Raw genomic sequence first — 7,636 nt, 5'->3', positions numbered from 1 at the left:
CAGCGCAGAAAAGTGGGAAGCAGTTGCGAGATACGTGAAATTCGTACGCCGATGCAAACGAGAGGACGGTTGTCTACCGAGGACACCCGAATGAAACGCCCCTACAAAAGAGCGGCCCCAAGGCTCTAACAGCGCGCTCCTGCATCTGAAAACATGCTGAATTGCGGTGCCAGATACGAGATTCTTGCGCTGGCGGTGGGAGTTTGGGTTTTAGTGGATAGCCCAACACGCTTCGGTGGGAGTCCCACACTCGGGGAAGGTAGTATAGAGACTAGCGCCCGCGGCCAGTGCATAAAGCATTTCCCTCTCGTACGAAAAAAATAAAAATAATAATAATAATGTTAAACAAAATTGTTTCCATTGAATTTGTATGATACTAAAGCACTTATTTAGGTTTATTTTCTAATGAAATTTTTCTTACACACATATTTTCGCATTCTTTAAAATAAAATACAAAGGAATTATCTTTTCCTCCATATTTTTATTTTGAAATATTTACCCTGGTATTCGGTAAGCTGTCTCACGTCTTAGTCTCAAAAAGAAAGATATGGGGGAAAGAGAATTGCTTTCTATTTTCTTTAAAAGAATGCGTAAATGAAGCGAGGAAATATTTGTTTAACAACAATTTCATTATGAAATAAAACTAGGTACTTTAAATCATAAAAAGTCAATGAATAAAAATGTTTTTTTTTAACATTAAAATCTTCAGATTATTTAAAAAGGAATTAAAAAAAAATAAATCATTAAAAAAAACCCGTCCCCGGGGACTCGCACTCGGATCTCTCTAGTGGCACTCTAGCGCTCTGTTCACTCGGCCATTGCGACTGTAAGAGCAGCGCGGGCAAAATGGCATACATACATGCTATCAGTTGTGATTAAGAAACAAAACATCGGTATACGTACTAGATGTGTGTCTCATCGAAATAGTATCAAAATCCATAGTACGCATACCATGGTGTACAAACCACATGTCTGTCAGGGCCAAAAGAGTATGCGATTGATTTCGTATATCTCTATACTATTATATGTTCGAGTACTCAACCATGAACACTTCCAGAGATGTGCAGTATGAAAAGCTCGATTTGTATGAGAGGTGCCACGCCCCTTTTCCAATAACATGAATTTTTTCATGAGTATGCGACCAATTTCGTATGGGAGGTGCCAGGCCCCTTTTTCCAATACCTCTAATTTTCTCGAAGAGTATGCGAATTATTTCATATATATCCCAACCAAGCTCAAGTACTCTACCATAAACACTTCCAGAGATATGCAGTATAAAAAATTTTGTTTTTATAGGAGGTGCCACGCCTTCTTCACTTAGCGCTATGAAACACACTTTATGACCATTTCCCCGCGCCCATTTTCTAAATTGATTTTATATATCCCCATACCAAGTTCCAGTACCCCACCATGAACGCTCCCAGAGATATGCGGCATGAAAAATTCGGTTTTCCAATAACATCCATATTTTCCATGAGTATGCGATTGATTTCATATATTTCCAAATATACAAAAAATGTCATACAAATCGGTCAATCCGGTGCGGAGGAGTTGACCACAAACACCGTGATATGAGATTTCATTCGAATGGTGGCAACCCATTTTTTCTGATTTAAGTGTTTTCATACATTCGCAGTGGAATAGCATTATTGCGGCTTTTTTGAATAATTTTTTTTTTTTGATAACTCAGATATCTGGCAACACCGGGTTTTCACCTTGTTATTCACAAACCTTCTACAGACAGAGAGAAACAAAATGAAAAAAAAACGAAGCAAATCCGTTGAGCCGTTCTTGAGTTATGCGATAACAATCCAACAGCAATTCATTTTTATATGAAGATTTTTTTCGAGTGGTGAAAACCCTAATAAAATTTTTTCTTTTATTAAATTTGTTATGCATTCTCAGTAATGTACATTACTGCGGCTTATGTAAATTTAATTTTTTTTTGATATTTGAAATATGTGGCAACACAGGTTTTCCACTTTTTTCTTTCTATTCATTTTACACACAGAAAGACACAAAACGAAAGAAAAGCGGAGCAAATCCCTTGAGCTGTTCTTGTGTTATGCGATAACACACGAAAGCATTCATTTTTACATATAAATTTTTTTCGAATGGTGGAAACCCTACCCAAATTTTTTCTGAATTAATTTTTTTTTATATATTCTCAGTGAAATAGCATTACTGCAGCTCATTTATAACTTTTTTTTTTCTGATATTGGAGATATCTGGCAACATAATTTTTCCAATTGTCTCCTTACAAACCTTCTACAGACAGAAAGACACAAAATGAAATAAAAACGAAGCAAATCCGTTGAGCTGTTCTTGAGTGATGCCAGAACACATGAAAGCAAGCCATTTTTATATATAAACTTTTTTTTCGAATGGTGGCAACTCTATCCAAATTTTTTTCCGAATTAAGTTTTTCTATGCGTTCTCAGTGAAATAGCATTATTGCGGCTTATTTGTAATTATTTTTTTTTTCTGATATTGCAGATATCTGGCAACACCATTTTTCCAATTTTCTCTTTACAAACCTTCTACAGACAGAAAGACATAAAATGAAATAAAAACGAAGCAAATACGTTGAGCCGTTCTTAAGTGATGCGATAACACATTTCATTTTTTATATAAAAATGTTCACATCAAAAATGTTCAGCAGGGTTCATTTTACTCACGAACTATAGGTCCTCAAAGGTGACTTGTCCCACCCGTCACAAGCAAAAATAAGGTTTTCTTTAAATTTAAAATATAATAATACCATTAAAGCAAATATGATATTTAACATTCTACTAACTACATTCGAGAAACCCGCTATGAGCGATTTATTTATAGTTTGTCTAAAATTGGGAAACGAATCCAACAACTCAGAGAAGCGGGTGTCATCCTTGTCCCACCCGTCACGCTTGGAAAATGTTAAATTTCTGTGTAAATTATATAATTAAATTTTATACTCTATCAGTTTCGTAATAAACTGATATCTGCCTTCAAGTGCTAACAGTATGACACTTGTTAAATCAATGGCTAAAGAGAATTTACTAAAAGTTTGAGCGAAAACGAGTTAAAATGGGTGGGACAATTTGGATTACAAAAACGGTGTGTAATGTAAACATTATAAGCTTAGGTTGAAAGGACTGAAGAACAGAATCTTCCATATTCACAGGCCAAGAATAATAACACTGAGGTAATATATGGTATATGCACTAATCTCCTTCGATGCTATGAGCTCTTATTTCCACCTGTGAGATTAGGGACACGAATTTCGATACGATACGATACCAAATCGATACTTTTGCAGTTTGATGCCGATACTTTTTACTCGATACTTTTAAAACGATATTTCTTGAAATCGAGTACTTGCCCTTCAATATCGTATCGAATTTACAAAAGAAAATAAATATATGCGAATTTAATAAAAACCTCCATCTGGCAATATTTCATCGGTCAGAAAGAAAAAGATGTGGAACAGCATATTGTACCGCACCAACGCTACAGTGTATATGTATCCCTTTCTTAATTTGGCGCGATATGATATTTTTTCGCGCTCACAATTTCAGTTATTTTCTTTCATCAGAAGCAGCGGAAATTTATCGGTATTGCCATGCCATATGCCTACACCAGAGTTTCATAAAACACGTACATATGTACCCTTTAGAGTGTCTTGGTTGCTAAAAACCATTTTTGGAAAATTAATGAAAGAAAATACTAAAAATGCGTGGCTTTAACAACACACTTTCTATTTTTCCTAAAAAAAACATAATCATGGTACAAAGCTCAATAATATCATTGAAATAAAAACACATTTTTTTAGTTTACTATGCACGATAATTTGTACGTGCTTTTTAATTTTTTTTTGAGTCTTACAAGTTTTTTGGGTACAAGAACACCAAAACGTGATAGTTAGTAAATAAAATTATAGTTTAAAAAACTAAAACCTCCCTATTATAATTGCCATTCGTACTGTCATCAGGTATGTAACTTGAGAATAGAAATCGCTGCATCTTTTAGGCGCATCAATATTACATAGTTACATCCCGAGCTAATAAAAGGAAGGTAATAAAAAATGTTATAAACTATCGCGCACAAGAACGCTACTATTTATTCATTAAAACTGAAATAGATTTAAAGGGCTATAGAATGACATTTTTATACAAATCTTCGATTTATAAAGCAATTAAAGTGTTCTTAATTTAAGTCTTTTGAAGATTATTAACATTTATAACCAAGGCGAATTAATATAAGGTGATATCAGACTTACAAAAACAAAAGTTTACATGTATTTGGTTTTTGCTTTTGCGGCGTGAACTATCAAAATTTGTAAGAGTGTGTGTGGAAGAGAAAACAAAATATTTCAATATGAAATTCTAAGCCGTAAGGCGAAACACATACACAAAATCAGCTGATCTAGTAAAACCGCCTTACATACATAAATTCGCCTTGTTTGCAACCTTTAAATTTACATGACATCTTGTATGTAAGGCTTATAAATAATTTTCGAAATGAAGTTGACTCTAAAGTTAGTTGCAGATTTTTTGACAGACGTTATTTTGACTATGAATATGCCCCAATATTTTTAAAGAATTTTTCGATTTATAAGGCATTTTAAATACTGAGGTATTTCATCAAAGATACTTCCAGAATTCAACAACTTTTCGAATATACAAATATTTATGAATTATGCGAGATGTTATTATTTATATTATATACATATTTGATTAGATAGAAACTTTACCGAATTGCATTCATTTCCAAAACCCATTCAACTGAAAGCGACTCTGTGTTTTAATAGCATTTTTTTAGCGTTGTGGTAACACTGAGTGAGCTTCACTCATTTTGATTTTTTCGCGCAACTACTGAGATTCTTTAAATGTGGTAATTTAATTAAAGTTTTCATAAAATTAAAGTGGTTGTTTTAAATTAAAAGTGGTTTAAAGGTGTACAATTTGCAGCTAAATTATATGTACATAAACGCTAATGCTGACTTGTGAACAAAACTAAAGCTGACTAGAGTGCACAAGCCTTCAAAGCCTTGAGGAATAACCTGGGTTATGTGAGCGTGATCGCTCCGCCAACGAAACCAAATCGAACAAAGGCTTTCTTATTGTTATTTTATTTTTTACCAAAATTCAATGTAAGTATGAATATTCATTTTGTGAAAGGAAGCAGTTTTGTCACCAATCCATATCTATGTATATTAGACTGCATCACCAAAACAAGTTGCGGGATTACAAAATGTAGTATATTCTAACACGTTCGCCAAAATATTTGGGAAAAATATTAAGATTTAAGTGAGCTAGACCGACTTGAAAATACCTCAAAAAATGGAGTTTTTTATGAATAAAAATAGTTTCGTAAAGAACTTTTTGAAAAAAGTCACCTCAGATGACAAAACAGATTAAGCTTAAAAAATCTGCATAAAAATATTTAAAAATCTTTCAACGAATCGTAAGAATGAGATTTTTTGTGCCAAAACCATTCTGATTAAGACTTATGGGATCTCAGTAGAAAGGTATTTTCACACTGTTTTTATTTCTGTCCAAAAAACAATCATTCGTGTCCCAATTATTTTTTTTTTTCAAATACCAACACATCTTAATTAAACTTTGAATGACGTTCGTTCATCCTACCTTTCCCTTTCATCCTTTGAATGAGTTTTTTAGCAAAAAAATAAAAAGGTTGAGAAAATACCCTTCCACCGACACCTCTTAAGTCTAAATCAGAAGATCTTAGGCTCAGTTATTCAAGTTTATCTTATACCAATCTTTGAAAAAAGTTAAAAAACAGCATCAAAAATCTCATCATTACGATTCCGTTCAATTTTTTTTTTAATTTTATTAAAATATTTTTATGCAAATTTTTTAAGCTTAAACCGTTTTGTCATTTGAGGGGATTTTTTCAAAAAAAAATTTAAGAAACTATTTTTATTCATAAAAAACTCAATTTTTGGAGGTATTTTGAAATTGGTCCAGCTCACTTAAATCTTAATATTTTTTCGAAACATTTTGGTGGACATCTTAAAATATAATAGAAATTATAATTCCAATGGAAAAATAGTACCGATTTTTTTTTTGTATGGAGAGTGATGCAGTCTAATGTATATTGTCATATTGTTAAGTACATACATGTATTCATACATATGTAAGCACATATATATAACATGCATATGTACTTACATACATATTTCAATAAACATATTAACATACTCAATTAACATACACTACTTATTAACATTAAGATAGCATAATTATGTTAAGACTTCAGGAGAGTTAACACTCTCTGCATTGTTTTACTGTTACATACATATATTAAGTAAGCTAACGTTAATATTTATTACATATATATTATGTAAGAAATAAAGAGTTTAGTTGTAAAGAAACATCGAAGAAGGTGGTTTAATTTCGCAACGTGACTGGCGACGAGGAAAACAATAACAGAAGGAAAAGTTTACTTGGCAAGAGTCAAATAAGCAATCGTCTGCGAACAAAAAATTTTAATAATTATAATTATAAATTATAATAACTAAAAACTTTTAATGTGATGTAAAACATAAAAAAAAGAGTTTAGAAACTGGTATTTACTTGAATAACGCATATATGAACATTTATTGAGTGATCTAAAACTGAATGCATTAATGTGAGAAAAACGAGAAAAAAAGTCGAAACTTAAAACTTTTAATTACATGTGATGTAAAAACAAATTTCAAGATAAAAAGAAAAAAAGAAGAAGTTTAATTTCGGCCTTTTACTTAAATAATTAAGTGATATACAACTGAAAATATTGCAGTGAAAATAACGGTCGAACATTTTTTTTTCAAATATCTATGTACAGTTAAATAAACGTTAGAACAAAAGAGAAGAAGCTGTGAAAAAGCCTATGCTTCAAAGAGAAAAAAAAAGGAAAAAAAAAGAAAAACTTTACACTGAGTATACTGCTCTATATAAAATATAGTCAGAGGATTTTAAAATACAAAATTACTGTAATCGTTTCTCACAGCAAAAATTAAGTGCTCTTCATAAGCACCTAACTAAATACAAAAGAAATTGCTTAAGCAGGAGCAACAACAACAGTAGCAACAGCAGCGGCGGTACATAATCAATAAAGAGCAATCCTTACATCGAGAGAAAAAATAATCTACAATAGTAACAAAGTTAACAGAAAAAAATGTTTAAACTATACGAATAACAACAAAAGCAACACCCACTTACAACTGCAAGAACAAACAAACAGCGAAGTAAATCGCAACAACAGCGAAAAGCAAAAATATAAAGCAGAGGAAAAAATTAATAAACAACAACATTGAGTATAAATATATGTACATTTTGTAAACGTTAAATTGGGACAAGTCAAAGAAGGCAAGCAACAACAATCACAAGTTGTAAGAGATATCTGGGCTAGCGGTCAAATACTTTCATTATGCAGTGAGTAAAGCTTGGAGGAATTACTTGGGATAAATTTTAACATACATACTTACATATATAAAAGCTTTTTGTACATTTATGTATTTTTGTATTTAACCTTTAACAGGTGAAATTTATTTGGGGTATTTTGTATCACTTTTTTAAGCTTTTAATTCATACTACTATACATACGTATATATAAACACAACATGGAGGCAATAGATATAAGCAGAATTAAT

Source organism: Rhagoletis pomonella, unplaced genomic scaffold (genome assembly GCF_013731165.1).
Source record: "Rhagoletis pomonella isolate Grant_MI unplaced genomic scaffold, Rhpom_1.0 Rhpom_scaffold_00001, whole genome shotgun sequence".
Classification (NCBI taxonomy): Eukaryota; Metazoa; Arthropoda; class Insecta; order Diptera; family Tephritidae; genus Rhagoletis; species Rhagoletis pomonella.
The sequence above is the reverse complement of the archived record's forward strand: the minus strand, read 5'-3'. Positions refer to the sequence as shown.